This window comes from Portunus trituberculatus, chromosome 46 (genome assembly GCF_017591435.1).
Source record: "Portunus trituberculatus isolate SZX2019 chromosome 46, ASM1759143v1, whole genome shotgun sequence".
NCBI lineage: Eukaryota > Metazoa > Arthropoda > Malacostraca > Decapoda > Portunidae > Portunus > Portunus trituberculatus.
This window is the reverse complement of record NC_059300.1, coordinates 7,961,558-7,978,596: the sequence shown is the minus strand read 5'-3', so window position 1 is coordinate 7,978,596 and position 17,039 is coordinate 7,961,558. Positions and strand designations below refer to the sequence as shown.

General features: G+C 43.9%; 1 protein-coding gene and 1 long non-coding RNA gene across 5 annotated transcripts in view; both read left to right on the top strand.

Annotated features, from left to right (window-relative positions):
- LOC123520255 overlaps positions 1–8,768 on the top strand; it is an 83,491-nt gene extending 74,723 nt beyond the window's left edge. For both annotated transcript variants that reach the window (XR_006679211.1, XR_006679212.1), the window contains 2 exons: positions 1,387–1,496; positions 8,558–8,768. This is a non-coding gene — a long non-coding RNA (uncharacterized LOC123520255). The remainder of the gene's footprint in view (positions 1–1,386; positions 1,497–8,557) is intronic.
- A 2,581-nt stretch (positions 8,769–11,349) lies between these two features.
- The window catches only part of LOC123520067 (nephrin-like), a 307,622-nt gene continuing 301,932 nt past the window's right edge, over positions 11,350–17,039 (top strand). For 2 of the 3 annotated variants that reach the window (XM_045281949.1, XM_045281948.1), the window contains exon 1: positions 11,352–11,890. The gene's annotated coding sequence lies outside the window, so the exon portion shown is untranslated. Of the gene's footprint in view, positions 11,891–17,039 lie in introns of all 3 variants that reach the window. The other variant, XR_006679159.1, reaches the window with a different exon arrangement.

The window sequence follows — 17,039 nt, the reverse complement described above, 5'->3', positions numbered from 1 at the left end:
GACTGGTCCTCCTGTCCTGCACAGCCAGTCTAGTTCTACAGTCTACTGTCTACAGTCACACTCCAGTGTGTAGATTGTAATTATACATCATCACGCTAGCTACAAGCTCTGACTAAAAGTCTCTCTGGCCGCTGGCTACTTCTCAAGCCTCTCTCACGGCCGCTCGCTACCAAGCTACCAAGCCTCCAGTACATTTTGTATCCTATAATAAACACAGGGAAGTTTCCCGGTGTTTCTCTTCAAGCACACCAGAACATATTGATGGTGCCAGCGGTACCAGAACATCCTTTCCGCAATCCCTCCTCCTCCTCCTCCTCCTCCTCCTCCTCCTCCTCCTCCTCCTCCTCCTCCTCCTCCTCCTCCTCCTCCTCCTCCTCCTCCTCCTCCTCCTCCTCCTCCTCCTCCTCCTCCTCGTCGTCGTCGTCCCAATACCAACACGCTAATACTAACACTCCCCTTCTCCTACATATTCCTCTTCCCCCTCGTTCATTAACTATAAACATCCACATGACACATGCTTTGAGCCGCTCCCCGCGCCCCTCTCAGCCGCCCGCGCCCCCTCCATCGCCCTCTTATATTAAGTGAGCCATAAGTCTGATTAAGCTCGCCAAATTAGGTTGGACCGCATAAAACACTTCGCCTCCGACAACTCGCTTGCGTAGAGTTATGCTAAACGTGGGGTTGCGGTAGCGGTGGTGATGGTGGTGGTGGTGGTGGTGGTGGTGGTGGTGGTGGTGTAGTGGTAGTGGTAGTGGGAGAAGGGGTTGTAGTAGTGGTGTTCCAACTAGAGCTATGCATCAAAGCAACCCTCCTTCCCTCCCTTCCCTCCCCCTCCCTCTCTCCCTCTCTCTCCCTGATTCCTCATTCCCTCTCCCTCCTTCCTCACCCTCCTTCCATGTCTGTGTGTGTGTAGGACGGGTGATGTGGGTGAGCAGGGGTTAAAATGCGCCCTTACGCTAAGCACTACACCCCCTAGCCAGACCCATACCCTCCCCTTCCATATGTTTGATGTCACTAACGACTCTCCATATACTATGCCTCCCTCCTTTTTCCCCTCTCTCTTCTCTCTCTTCTCCTATTTTTTGCCTCTTTCCTCTTCCCTTTTCCCTGCCTCTACTTTTGTTCTCTCTCCCTCCCTCTCTACCGCCATACTCCTACGCTCTATATTCCTTTTGTTTCCCCTACTCCTCCTCCTCCTCCTCCTCCTCCTCCTCCTCCATAGATGTGCCTTGTAATGATGCTGGCGTAGCTGATTACTGGAGCTTTCTCTATGTGTGTGTTTTACGAGAGAGAGAGAGAGAGAGAGAGAGAGAGAGAGAGAGAGAGAGAGAGAGAGAGAGAGAGAGAGAGAGAGAAAGAATAAGTGGGACTTTTCCTTTTCTTCAGGTACGGAAGATAAAACTTAAAGAATGAAGTGGCTTGACAAGAAAAAAAATCACAGAAGAAAGAAGAAGAGAGAGGAAAAAAAAAAGGAAACAGAAGAGGATGACAAGGAGGTGAACATTCTTATTCTTGTTATACTTTTTCTTTTTGTTTCTTTCATTCTTGCTCCTCTTCTTCTTACTATTTCTTATTATTGCTTTTTTTTTATTTTGTCATTATTGTTGCTGCTGCTGTTGTGGTTTTGCTGCAGCCTCCATTATTGTTAATTTTATTGCTGTTGTTATTTTATTATTTATTGTCATTATTACTCACTTCATAATTGTTTTGAATGTCACAATCTGCTGACCTTCACCTTTTGCCTCGCTCCACATCTCCGGTGGGTGGAAGCAGCAGCAGCAGCAGCAGCAGAATTAGCACGATGAACAAGGATTGTGAACACATGCAGTATACATCGCAACGCTAAGCAAGGCAACACAAACCACACAAAGCAAAAGGAAAATAACAAATAGCACATCACATAACACACAACACATCAACATAACTCAACATTACAACTCGAGGCAGCACACAACACACACGTACTTACAATATAATGAATAACACAACACAAAAGTACATTTCCCTTCATAACAACTGAAGCAACATACATTACCCTTAACATATTTAATACTGGAACACATTTTTTACCTTAGATTTTTTGTACGATTAGACCATTTTATTGCCATTATGAAGGGTCTATAGAGGTGAGAAGATGAATGGCCACAGTCTTTACTATTTAAATCCCTGACTTGAGTTTCTGAAGCTGTATAAAATCACAAAATAGTAAGCAGAATGAATATGGAAACGCGTCATGGTACTGAAGGGGTTAATAAGAACATAAAAAAAAAGACAGACACAATTAACACCCTCATCCGCCAAACAAAACGTACAACACACACACACAGCACAGCATAACACAAAACAACTTTTAGCAGACACGATAACAACACATCGCCTGATCACTGCACAATACAACCTTTGCGAAACACAACACCAATTCCTAACATTCCCTAACGAAGAGCCGGTGTATTTCTGGCGTTTCCACGAGTTACCAAAATGACGTGTCGCGCCACCACTCAGAGAGAGAGAGAGAGAGAGAGAGAGAGAGAGAGAGAGAGAGAGAGGTGAGAGGTGAGAGCAAGCTGATAATGGACACGTACAATTTTCTATCCTTTTTTTTTCTGATGCATTGGTCTGGTTTTGTCATTAGTTTCAGTAATTGCGGTCGTTCGGTGGTAGTGTTGGTGTAGCTTCGTTTGTCAGGTCGTTACCGTGCATCACCATCACGTCACATTCTCGTCCGTCCGTCACCGTCACTGTTATCACTATCTCGCTTATCACTACCATCCCTGCCCCCCTCACCACCACCACCACCACCACCTCGTCCACCACCAGTATTGCATCCCTCATTCTGCCATCAGTGTCCACGCCTAGTTACGGGTCGTGTTTTCGCTTGTTTTCTACTCTATGTAAGTGTGATTTACATTAGTACCGCTTATCTCTGCTTATCGCCAGTCCCGAGAGGTACAGGGGCTCTGGGCAAAGGGGGAGAGGTTGTGGTAAGGTAAATTTCTGGTAAGGTAAATTTCTCTCTTGCTTATTATTTGTAGTGTTGCCAATCTTTTTTTTTTTTTTTGAGCTTGTGTTGTTACGTGACTTTTTTTTTTGTCGTTGTATTACCTTCATGATTAAGTTTATACCTGCAGCAGATGGTAGTGTGTGTGTGTGTGTGTGTGTGTGTGTGTGTGTGTGTGTGTGTGTGTGTGTGTGTGTGTGTGTGTGTGTGTGTGTGTGTGTGTGTGTGTGTGTAAAATCCGGCTGCGTGCACACTCTCGGTAAAACAGTGATGTGGGTTAAGCAATGTGTAATCAAGGCGGGATGCAGCCGGCTTTATAGAACACACACACACACACACACACACACACACACACACACACACACACACACACACACACACACACACACACACACACACACGATCTCGTTTAATCACCAAAAAGATACAACATGACTGATGCAATCCTTCCTCTTCCTCCTCCAACTATTTCGTCCTCATTCTCTATTTTCTCGTTCTTTCCCTCGTCCTTGTTGTGATTTCCGTCATCTTGTCCTTCTCTTCGCCTTCGTTGTCGTCCTCGTTCCCTTTCTCCTTTTCTCCTTTAGAACTAATCCTGTCTCTCTCTCTCTCTCTCTCTCTCTCTCTCTCTCTCTCTCTCTCTCTCTCTCTCTCTCTCTCTCTCTCTCTCTCTCTCTCTCTCTCTCTCCCTACAAGTAAATTCCTGGCTAATTGGTAGGAGACCCTAAAAATTTCTAAACCATTTTTCTCCTCTCTCTTACCCTTCCTTCCTTCGTTCCTTCCTTTCTCCAGCCCTTCCTTTCCTTATTTCTACCCTCGTTCCATCGCTGCCTTCATATATGACCATCTACTAAGCGACGAGGAGGAAGAGGAAGAAGGAGACGAGGAGGAGGAGGAGGAGGAGGAGGAGGAGGAGGAGGAGGAGGAGGAGGAGGAGGAGGAGGAGGAGGTCGCTAGTTGTTACAGAGGACATATTTCACGCTTCAAGGACAAGTGTGCACCGTTTGCTTTGTTCGCTGTTGTTTCCACTCACACTCATTGACGAGGGTCACATCCCAGTGCTGGCTAATGAGGAAGCTGAGGCAGGATGAAGCAGGCAGAGGTGCAGGGCGGCGAGGGGCTGGAAGTGGCAGTGGTGGTGGTGGTGGTGGTGGTGGTGGTGGTGGTGGTGGTGGTGGAGGAGGAGGTAGTGGTGGTGCAGGGAGAGTAAAGGGGAGGTCGAAAATGGAATGTAGGCAAACGAATAGTAACAATTGATATAAATTCAGAGAGAGAGAGAGAGAGAGAGAGAGAGAGAGAGAGAGAGAGAGAGAGAGAGAGAGAGAGTTCTTTGGAGAGGGGGGATAGGGGGTGCCAGAGGGAGCCGTTTCCATCCCTCACCTGGGCGGATGAGTGATGTCTCCAGGCGCGCCGGATACACGTTCGCTTGACTCCTGTTTCATCGTTAACGGATCCCGGTGAGAGCAAATATTACCCCCCCTCCTCTCTCTCTCTCTCTCTCTCTCTCTCTCTCTCTCTCTCTCTCTCTCTCTCTCTCTCTCTCTCTCTCTCTCTCTCTCTCTCTCTCTCTCTCTCTCTCTCTCTCTCTTTATGCTTATAAATTTCGTCTCTATTTTAAAATGTCATTAGTCCTCTTGCTCTTTCTCCTCCTTGCGAGAGAGAGAGAGAGAGAGAGAGAGAGAGAGAGAGAGAGAGAGAGAGAGAGAGAGAGAGAGAGAGAGAGAGAGAGAGAGAGAGAGAGAGAGAGAGAGAGAGAGAGAGAGAGAGAGAGAGAGAGAGAGAGAGAAACTTCCTCCTCTCAGATATTGAAAAGCCTTCTGGGAGTCAGAAGACGAAGGAAATTAAACAGGTAAATAAAACAAAGACGGTCATGACGGGGACGCGAAGGTGAAGGTAAGACATTCACGACTTTTCACCGCCTGTCCTCCCTCCTCTCACTCTCTCCTGTTTCACTGCTGCTGGTATTTACTTTATCGCATTCCTTAGGGCATAATGTGAATAAAAACGTGTTTGTACCCAGGTCATGTTCGCTGTGTAGATAAGGCTTGGGGGTTCTCCTGGGCTTGACATTCCTTGACTCAATTTCCAGAGAGACGTAGAGGTGATGTAAAAGTTCGCTGAGGATGTCTTGTCTTTTTGTTTGAATGAAATCAGATGCTTTACCTGTTTCTTCATTTTGGAACTCTTCATAGGATTTTAAGGTCACGAAGAGGATTAATTGGATTGTCAAGGGTGTTTTTTCATACTGATGACGTAAAGTATTTGTTGAATTATCCTTAGTAGAAACACTCTTGAAGAACTTCCACTTCTGTGTTGAAAGTTGTCAAAATATAGCTAGGAAAGCTTTCACATATTACAAGTACACTGAGAAAAAACAAAGAATATAAGAAAATAAGAGAATCTGCAAGAAACCATCTGGTCTATACGTGGGAATCCCTGTACGAAGGATACCTACCAATTCTACCTATCAACTTAAATCCATAAATCTTCTAACCTTTTAAAGCTCCGTAATGACTCGGCACTAACAACCTGATTATCGAGTGTATTCCAGTCATTCACCAATCCAATTTCATCCATTTATCAACTTGACACAACCTTCCAGATAACTACACTCTCTTCTTCAATGACACTCTCTGTCCTCCTCTTCTTCAGTGAACATCCTCAGTCTGTCCTTTTCCTAGTAATCTCAATCGGAAACTTCACATATCATTGCTAGTTAAAACAGCTTCTTTGAAATTAGGCGTTTGTAGTCAGTTTTTCTCATTCCCAAGCTGTTAATTCTGTACAGGGATCTTATCCATCCATGTATGGAGTATGATTCACATGCATGGGCTCGGGAAGAGAGGCTGCATTCTATAACATATCGGCTTAGTTCCTCTCCTCTAACTGACCATCTTTAGCTTTGCATCTCGCTTTCTTACACATCTATTTTCGAGGCAACTGCTCTTCTGATCTTGCTGACTGCATGCCTCCATTTTTTATCATTGATATTCTGCCCAACACCTTAATGCAAGAGCAAACCAGTATCCTCAGATTTTACATCACTTTTACCGGTGAATTCTGGAACTCATTCCCTGATTCTGTACGAATAATTTCCCCTTTCCCGCCGCTTGAATTCTTTCCAGAGAGATATTTCAAAACGGTGTGTGTGTGTGTGTGTGTGTGTGTGTGTGTGTGTGTGTGTGTGTGTGTGTGTGTGTGTGTGCGCGCGCGCGCATGTCCATGTCTGTGTTATTTGCTTTGGTCAATACCTTTTTCATTTAAAGGGGGAAAAAAAACATGATCGTTAGAACAACAACCACAACAACAGCAACTACTACTACTACTACTACTACTACTACTACTACTACTACTACTACTACTACTACTACTACTACTACTACTACTACTACTACTACCAGTACTGCAGGCAGGATAAAACAATATTCTCTGATTTCTGTCAGCAATGTCTTACATATCACAGCAGTGTGCGTCAGCATTTTCAAATAGCGCGTTTTTTGTTCTTGTTTATTATGTAAACAACTGTTCATAAATCGCTGTAAGCCTTATCAGTCAAGAGTTGTGCTGCGTGATCTTTTGTGATTTTATCTGGTATTCTATTCCTACCTGGTTGATGGCTCAGCGGTGTGGTAGTATGTTATCCTTACCTGTTTAATGTCCCAACGATGCAATAACTGAACTGCTTGTATTACTAATTTGCCTGTTTAATGTCCCAGTGTTATAATAATAGGCAGCGCTCATTTTACCTGCTACACTCAATTCCATTGAATTTTTCTATTGATATGAAATCCTCGGATCTCATTAGATTGTATATGTTGTCAATTTGTTACATGAAATTAGATTGTAGGAAAACGCTAAACAACAACAACAACAACAACAACAACAACAACAACAACAACAACAACAACAACAACAACAACAACAACAACAACAACAACAACAACAACAACTACTACTACTACTACTACTACTACTACTACTACAATAACTACTACTGCTACAATAACTACTACTACAACAACAATAACTACTACTGCTACAATAACTACTACTGCTACAATAACTACTACTACTACTACTACTACTACTACTACTACTACTACTACTACTACTACTACTACTACTACTACTACTACTACCACACACTGGAATGAAATGTAGGAAATATAGGAGTTTAACTGACCCTTGTTATAACAGTACCTGCGCTGTGTACCACCTTAGGTCAGCCAGGGAGGGAGGAGTTCCACCATCCTTCCAAACACCACGCCACTAGACATTTTCCTCGATATGCCCGAATCATGCCGGGTCTCCAGATAGCGTCGCTGCCTCGCTACCTTGTGTCTATATACACTCTACACACAAGATTCATACGTTATTCACAGTCTTAATTGTTCTCCACTTGACTTCTGGACGAGGTTTTCCTTAGGGCGTGTGTGGAGTGTCCCATCCTCCCCCTGGGTCTTAGAACATGTGGAGGTGTTAGCTTGAGCCCGATTCTAGTTACTTGTCCTCTGTGGCCTTCTCCACCTGGCTCGGGGGGAGGTGTTTGTTGAGGGCAGGGTTATCTTGTGTACTTGTATACCTGTCATTGGGATGAGGCAAAATGTGTGAAGTTTATGTTAATAGTTATCATTATATTTCGTCCAGAATAATCGACACCTAATTAAAAAATGTGGTCATATCTGGTGGATGCACATCATAGTTGGCTAATAAAAAGTACTTAGTTTATTACAATGGGATGATAAACTAGAAGTATTTAGGCTAATTAATACTCATACCATCAATTCTAAAACATGTATAGTTGTTAATTCAGGTGATTCTATGTGTATGCGGTGTCAGCAAATTAGAATTAGATATTGCAGTCATAATTAGTGGATTAACTAAACGCAGCTGTATTGCTTTGTTTTTAGTCCATCAAGTTTTATCACAGCGTTCAATTGTCAATGATTCTGTTGGTGATGCCTTAAGTCTTACCAGTCCACTCCACCTTGGAATGCTGTTTTGATAAACTATGGAGCTGAGATGAAAATGTTGCTTAGCTTCAGAAAGAGAAATTTCCAACTATTTTTCACATTTTGTTCAGTCTTACTTGTTGGTATCGAAGTCACTCGTTTTCTTTTCTTTCGTACTTCCTTTCTCCTTTCTTTCTCTGTCCTTTATCTATTTCTTTCTTTACTTCTTATCTTTCCTTTTTCTTTTCCTCCCATTCTTCTTCTCATACTGCACTTTTGTTTATCCACTTCCCTCAGCCTTCATTTTGGGTAAGGGGCGGCAGGTCACCGTATGAATTAAGTTTGCTCATGAATTAATAAAACGGTTCTTTTCTCTTTTCTTGTATATAACTGTTGAGAGCTTATTTATTTATTTTTTCCATAGTGTTTTATGCTACCCAAGGCTGCGCTCTGTTAGCGTTAAAAATTTGTAATATTTGTATTCAGTAACGCGGAGTGCTTATCCACAGTGTAAACAAACAAACGGTGGTGCAACGCGAGCCTTGATGTGAAATATATAAATGGATAAATCATAATACTATTTGTTATTCATCATATTCTCGTGCAGCAGCAGCAGAGGACGGGCGCGACGAGGCGGTCAGGCAGTGCTGCGTCCCGGCTCACTGGGGGACTGTGGCCATTAAGTCATTAGGTCACGCCTTTGCCACAGCAGACGACGGCCCGTACTCTCATTGCGGCCTTAATGTGACCTCCCACCAAACTGCCTTTACGCCGCCACCACCTCCACCAGCACCACCACCACCACCATTAGCGTTCTGTGCTTGGTAAGGTACGTGCCACTTCTCTTAGTAGGATATTTAGTTACCTGTTTATCATTAATTCTGAGCTAGTGTTGGGGTCACATTTCTTCCGGGATAATGAGAGAAAGTGTCTTATTAGACGCTTTACGTAACTGTTTGCGCGTGGCTCTCGCTTGGAGATATTACGCCCTTTGTGTTATGGTGTTGTACTTATGAGATTACGAGAGCGGGCGAGCTACTGGTTCATTATACCTTTCCTGTTTGATAGAATTAATTTAATCATAAGTAAAGTTACCTTCTACAGAGAGTTTATCTGAGCTAGTACTGCTTTATATAATTCTTTCTCGTTGAAGGACTTAATGTTGTTTGTACATAGTGTGAATCTTTAACGAAGGGCTTACCTGGCTGTAGAGATCTTACTTGTGTGCTGCCTTTGTGGGAATTACAATGAGGCCACTTCTTACCTAGTACATCCGTAGCAACGTTATGTATCTCGGCACATTTATAGTCATTAAGACGTTCATTGGTCACAACCTTAAATAGTTCAGAGCGTGTGTATTACGAGTTTGTGCTGCGAATTCACTTGCATAATTCGTTAATAATCTAACTGTATATGTCCGGGGCAAATATTCGAATACGCCAAGTACGCTACTCACCTTTAGCAGTGTTAGGTTCCTCAGGATAGGTGTACTTTGAGTTTACTTAAATAATTCACCGTAGCAACCTTTCACCTTATGCGCCTCAAGACAGGTGCTTAACAAGATGGACAACAGCAAGTACTCAATTAACCTATAGCAGTCTTACGGGGCTGAGGGCAGGTATATAATAAGTCTTAATCACAGCTAATTTGCTAACATAATTCACTTACATCAACCTTATATTCTCCGAGACAGATGTTTTACAAGTTGAACTATAGCAAGTGTAGCAGTTTGACGTGTTTTAGGACAGATGTATAAAGTTATAATGTCATGAATACACTTACACAATTTACCTGTTGCAGTCTTATATAATTTGCTGAAGACGAATGTTATACTTACACAACTGCCCTGTAGTAATCTCATGTGCCACTACAAGACAGGTATATCAAGTAAGCACAGGTAATACAATCACACAAATCACCTGTAGCAACTTTGCATATGTCGAGACGAGTGTTTTAAAAGTTGGACTACTGCACGTACGTAATTCATACCTGCACGAACACCTCTTCACCCTCTCCCCTTCCAATGCCCAATGCCTCGAGATACGTGTGCAAGTATTTGGAGATTGGGGGGAGGCAAATTTCACATCACTTACGTATCAACCAAACTTGGGCGGAGAGTTGGGACGAATAAAACACATCGTCCCGCCTCTGCTTCCCAGGATCGCCCATGTGCCGGGAAGAGATCCAAAATAAGATTGCCAAAGTTTGCACCACTGGATCGGTCATGCCACGCCACACCTGGGCCCTCAGTCCTCGCTGGCCGGAGTTCCCACATTTCAACGCCGTAACCTCCTTTTTTTATCATGTTTTTTTTCTTTAACGTCTCTGCCGCTGGTGCTTTGTTTATTCACGAGGCCCAGTTTGCGGATATCCATCAAGGACGTATATTTTAACTTTAAGAAATATGTTAAAAGAGAGAAAGGAAAGTTAGGGAATCGATTGGTGGTGGGTGGCTTGAATATACTTTGAGAGAGGAAGGGAGTGAAGGAGGACGGGACAGTAAGAGTGGGGAAGACAAAGGCCACTCAAGGGCTGTCCTGCAGTGGCTACCTTCGTCAGGAGTGAACGTAAAGTGTAAGGTTTTTGCAGATAAACGCAAACGCTAAAGAGAGAGAGAGAGAGAGAGAGAGAGAGAGAGAGAGAGAGAGAGAGAGAGAGAGAGAGAGAGAGAGAGAGAGCACGGACATCGACCTTTGAAAATTGTGTAGTGGTTGAGGCGAGAATGCAAGTGGTGGTGGTGGTGGTGGTCGTGGTGGCGGCGGTGGTGGTGGTCATGGTGTAATAGTAGTGGTGATAATAGTGGTAGTGGCGGTCGTACCCTTCAACATTTCTATTTTATATCCTTTCCAAGCCTCGACCTTCCTCTCACCAACTCTTTCCTCCCCCTCCACCATTCCTCCCTCTCCCACCCTCCACTCCCTCCGGTCAGTGGGTAACCTACTGACTGCCTCCACACGACCTGATGGCGCTGATCCTTGGCCGTGCCCCTCCTTTCTCTCTCTCTCTGGGTAGTATATTTTTATAGGTCTGTGTCACCGCGCGCAGTCTCTCTGTGTCTTCTATCTCTCTCCTGCAGGCTTCGTCTCCGGACCCGACCGCGGCCAGCCAGCGTCCGATACTGCTTCATTTCTCTGCTTCACGGTTCATATGCATTTCATTTTTCGTCTCCCGCGCTCAGTAAACGCTTGCCCCGAATCACTCGCGTCTCTCACTCATTCGCTCACTTTCAATGATAATACAGGTGATGATAATGATGATGATTGGGATAATAATGATGTAGGTGTTGCTGACGACGATGATGATGACAGTAATAAACAAATAATCTCAATGCAGGAGCGGGTCACGGTCTGGCTGGCTGGCTAGGGTGGTGGAGTTGGTGTCACGCTCGATACAGGGCTGGGGGAGGTGTGTCTGAGTCCTCCGTGCTCAGTTGGGTCTCGTCCGTGGTCGCGGGAGGAACTCTTTGCCCCTCGCCCACCCTCGTCCACCCACTCGCTCGTCGCACGTACTACCAGGCGCCGCTTCGAGCCTCCCGCGCTGGACGGAGTTTTAAAAGTTTAAGTAAAAATGTTCAAGTACACGGAAAATGAACCGAAGTCAGAAAGTTAACGCAGTGTGTTTCAATTAGACGACAATAATTGAACGTGTGTGTGCGTGCGTGTGTGTGTCCTTTCATTACTTAACTGTGCTGGAATATATTAAAAAAAAATCTCCCTTTAGCCTCTGGAAGGTGGTGATCTTCTCTCGCTCGCATCTCTGACCTTTTGCATGAGCGGGAGAGTTAGTGAGTGACAGACAAGAGAAGAGAAGAGAAGAGAAGAGAAGAGGAGAGAGAGAGATAGAGAGAGAGCGAATTTATCTCCAAGCGGACTTACGGAGAGGAGAGATGAGCGAGTTTTTGGGAACTTTTTAACTAGTGCCTCTCGCTCCGCCACTCAAGGTAAGTCTGCGTCTCTGGAGGCCTGTGTTTGCTGAGCGGCGGCGTGGTGCTGCTGGAGGTGGCTGCTGCCTTGTTGTTCAAAGTTTACGGCGGGGATTTGTGCTAAGAGGGAAGTGGGAGAGGAGCCAGATAAAGAGTAGAAGCTGAGGATTGGGAGAGGGGAAAGATAAAGAGTAGAAGCTGAGGAGTTGAAGGGAGTAGAAGCAGTAGCAGGAGAGATGCGGAGGAAGAGGAGGAGGACGAGCAGCAGGACAGGAGAAATGAAGACAAATGATGATGTATAGGTGAAGAAAAAAAATTGAGGAAAGTTAATAAAGACACACGATGATAAAATGCAAGGTAGATAGATAGATAGATAGAGAGAGAGAGAGAGAGAGAGAGAGAGAGAGAGAGAGAGAGAGAGAGAGAGAGAGAGAGTGTGTGTTTATAGGATTTGTAAGTAGCCGTAAATAGAAAAAAATACTTTGTGCCTTTGAAGTGTTGCTTATATCAAAGAAAGAAAATGAAGTTTTGATTGATTATTCACTCATTCTGGTTGTAAAAGGTCAGTCTGATCAGAGAGAGAGAGAGAGAGAGAGAGAGAGAGAGAGAGAGAGAGAGAGAGAGAGCAAAATCGCATCATGACCCGCCTGTTTATTTCACTGACGCAACAGAAAACTACCTGGAAACTCGATGACCAATAATTGCAGGTGTGCTGGAGGCAAAGGGGCGGCCAGGTGTGGAGGTGTAGGAGGAGGAGGAGGAGGAGGAGGAGGAGGAGGATATGGTGTAGGTGGAGCTGGAGGAGGAGGAGGAAGAGAACTAGGTGGTGGCGGAGATGGAGGTGCATGTGGAGGTGTAGGTGGAGGAAGAGGAGGAGGTAGAGGTGGAGGTGGAATAGAAGGAAAAAAAGGAGGAGGAGAACGAAGAGGAAGAGGAAGAGGAGGAGGGAGTATAGAGCAGAGGTGAATCGGGTTTGTCAGGGAGACTGCACTCTCATTATTATTTTTCTCAATCCCTGCCTCTCTCTCTCTCTCTCTCTCTCTCTCTCTCTCTCTCTCTCTCTCTCTCTCTCTCTCTCTCCCCACCATCCTGCGTTTTCATCAACTTTTCATTTTTCTTCAAACAGCACATCACATCATGGTCTACCTCCATTCCTTCCTTCTCCTTGCTCTTCCCTTCTGTTCCTCCACCTGATCTACAACCATTACCTCCTGTACCACCTCTTTCTTTCCCCTTCTTCAGCTCTCGTTGTTCCCGCGCCTCACATCGGCACGTAAAGTTGTCGGGCTCATTAAAAACAAAGCATTACCAACGCAGGAAGACCGACATTCCATCGCCTAGAACTTGGTCGCCCCGCAGCCAATTTCACGAGCGGCGGAGATATTAATCCATTTTTAGGGTGTAACTTCGGGTTCGGGGAAACTCCTTTGGGCGTGAGGCAAAGGAGAGACGAGGTTAAGTAAGGAAAAGGGAGGAGTGTGGTAGAGAGAAAGACAGAGATAGTGTGACAAAGTTAGGACATGTCTTTTCTCTTTTTTTTCGTTTTCGTTTTTTCTCTTTCCTTTTCTGTTGTTCTTGTAGCTTCTCGACGACAAAGGTGACGAAGAAATATGGTGTTGGTGTAGCTAGTGAAGGAGGAAGACGCGAAAGAAGAGAAGGAGGAGGAGGAGGAGAAAGAGGAAGGGTTGCGTGAAGAAGTAGAATAGGAAAAGAAAACAGATGGAGAAGGAGAAGGGAAATGGAAACGAGGTGCAGGAGAGAGAGAGAGAGAGAGAGAGAGAGAGAGAGAGAGAGAGAGAGAGAGAGAGAGAGAGAGAGAGAGAGAGAGAGAGAGAGACTGTATGTGTGTAACAAGAAAAGACAGTCAGAGGAAGGAAGGAAGGAAGGAAATACACGAAAAGAAACAGAGGAAGGTAGAAGAACGAAGAAATAGAAGAAATGGCAAGAACAAGGAGACAGACAAAGATGGATTCAATGGAAACTAAAAACAAGAATAGAATGAAGAGAAAGAGGAGGTAGAGAGAAAAAAAAAGTTGTAGAGGAGGAGGAGGAGGAGGAGAAGAAGAATGAAGTAGTTAGTCGTAGTTTATATTAACGTCGCCGCTGTAATTAATTTAGTCGTGGGAAAACAGTTAAATTAGATTGAGGTGGTTTTTCACATTGAATGGGAGAGACACATTTCCTCCTCCTCCTCCTCCTCCTCCTCGAAATCTTCAGTCTTTTTTGTCATTTATACGTTTTTCCATCATCTTTTTTTCATTGTTTCATTCATTACATGTTTTTATGTTGCTTTGGTGCCACTGTGCATGTGTGCGTGTGTGTGTGTGTGTGTGTGTGTGTGTGTGCGCGCGTGTGTGTGTGTGCATGTTTGTGTTTGTGTTTGTGTGTGTCTTTTGTTCTTTTCCTTGTGTGTTATTAGGAATGTCTTCTTGTTTTGTCTTCCTGCTGTCTGTATCATGATGGGCTTTGTGGCGTTGCCTTTGTTTCGGTCATTATTATAATTGTTTTGACCATTATAATTATTATCTATTATTATTATTGTTATTATTATTATTATTATTATTATTATTATTATTATTATTATTATTATTATTATTATTATTATTATTATTATTATTGTTATTATTGAGTTTTTTTTTTTTAGTTCGTTATTATTGTTCCTCATACTACTACTACTACTACTACTACTACTACTACTACTACTACTACTACTACTACTACTACTACTACTACTACTACAGCCAACAGAAATATCACTATAATCCTTCCATTACTGTTACAACCAGTTTATCACCACCACTACAACCACCACCACCACAACAACAACAACAACAACAACAACAACAACAACAACAACAACAGCAACAGCAACCACTACTATTACGAAAACCACTCTCTACTAACTCCCAACCACGTTCCCGATTCTCCCGCCCTCAACCACCACCATCACCACCACCACCACCACCACCACCATGCTGATTCCTCGCACCACGCTCCCCATCACCGTCCTCATTTTCATCACTGTCACTGCCATTACTACAAACGCGCGCATTTTGGTCCACGTGACTGCCCGGGAATTTTGTGTAAATTAATTTCTCGGGTTATTCTTCTGTGGCTGGAGAGAGAGAGAGAGAGAGAGAGAGAGAGAGAGAGAGAGAGAGAGAGAGAGAGATTTATGTTGTTTTCATTCATGGTGGAAGATACAAGGACATTTCTCATTTTTAGATTAGGAATGTGAAAACGCTGATCTCGAAAAATGGATTTATTAATTTTCTTTTTTTACTCTACTGTTCTTTTCTTCGTTGTTTTATCTTGTACTATATTTGTTTCTCTCTCTCTCTCTCTCTCTCTCTCTCTCTCTCTCTCTCTCTCTCTCTCTCTCTCTCTCTCTCTCTCTCTCTCTCTCTCTCTTGTTACCTATATGTGGGTTTATATTTGTGTGTGTGTGTGTGTGTGTGTGTGTCTGTGAGTACACCATTACTAGCAGGTCCACCACCGTCTGTACTGAAGTGTCGGCCATAGCCTATAATGGGGTGTGCCTGTGGACCTCTGACACCCCCACTTCACCCCACTCACACCTCCACTTCACCCTTACCCTTACCATCCTCAATGTTCGCCAGCCCTCTCCACTTCCCAATGCCATCCCCACACATCCTGTATTTTTTTTTTTAAGTGGTCATGCTTCATTTTTATATCATCCTCTGCCCGACCCACTTCATTTCCCACTCGTCTCCACTCCATACTCCATACTCTCTCTCTCTCTCTCTCTCTCTCTCTCTCTCTCTCTCTCTCTCTCTCTCTCTCTCTCTCTCTCTCTCTCTCTCTCTCTCTCTCTCTCTCTCTCTCTCTCTCTCTCTCTCTCTCTCTCTCTCTCTCTCTCTCTCTCTCTCTCTCTCTCTCTCCTCCTCCTCCTCCAATCAGATCTCGACTGCCTAGCCACTTGGTCAGACAAGTGGGAGATGAGCTTCAATGTAGATAAATGTAGTGTTGCACATTGGTAGCAATAATGATCATACTAATTATTCAATGAACGGTTCCGAACTTCTTAAGGTTGATGAGGAAAAAGACTTAGGCGTCATAATTACTTCAGACCTCAAGTCAAGTAAACACTGCTCGGAAGTAGTTAAAATGGCAAACAAATTGGTTGGGTTTATCGGGAAGACTTTTCAATTTAAATCAGAAGGGGTAATTCTCACATTGTTTAATGCACTCGTCCGACCTCATCTTGAGTACTGTGTCCAGTTCTGGTCACCCCACTATAGGAAAGATATAGACAACCTGGAGAGAGTCCAAAGAAGAGTCACCAAATTGATCCCACGACTGCGAAACAAGCCTTACGAGGAGCGCTTGAGGGAACTCAACTTGTTCAGTTTAGAGAAGCGGCGTATGCGAGGAGATTTGATTGAACTATTTAAAATGTTCCGGGGCTTTGATAACGTAAAATGTAAACAACTATCTCAACATTGACAGCTCCAACACCACTAGAAATAATGGCTACAAGATTACAGGTAAACGTTTCAGATCAGACGAGGCTAAACATTATTTCTTCAATAGAATTGTGAATGTCTGGAACTCTCTCCCAGCACATGTTGTCCGTAGCAATACGATAGAAACTTTTAAAAAAAGTTGGACATTCACTTCACATTAACCCCTCAAATGACGTACTTTGCGCCTACATAAGATATCCTTTTTTTGTTTGTAGTTACTGTACTAGATAGTATCACTTCTTCAATCTTTCCTTTCCCATCTTTGACTTTATCTCTCCCTGTGGCCTCTTTTTTTCTTTCTTGAACCCTGATATCCTTCAGCCTTTAACTCGTAGAATCTGTAGTGGTAGCATAGGCACACAGACAGCCCCGTTAGGCCCAGTTGGGCTGTTGCTGTCTGTTCCTTCCTATGTATTTCTTTGTATTCCTCCTCCTCCTCCTCCTCCTCCTCCTCCTCCTCCTCCTCCTCCTCCTCCTCCTCCTCCTCCTCTACAACTTATTTCCTTTGCACCTCTTCTTTCTCTTGATTCTATTCTTGTTTTCAGTTTCCTTTTGAATCCATCTCTGTCTGTCTACTTGTTCTTGCCAATTCTTTTACCTCTTCCTTCTTCTACCTTCCTCTGTTTCTCTTCGTGCATTTCTTCCTTCCTTCCTCTGTCTGTCTTTTCTCGTTACACTCT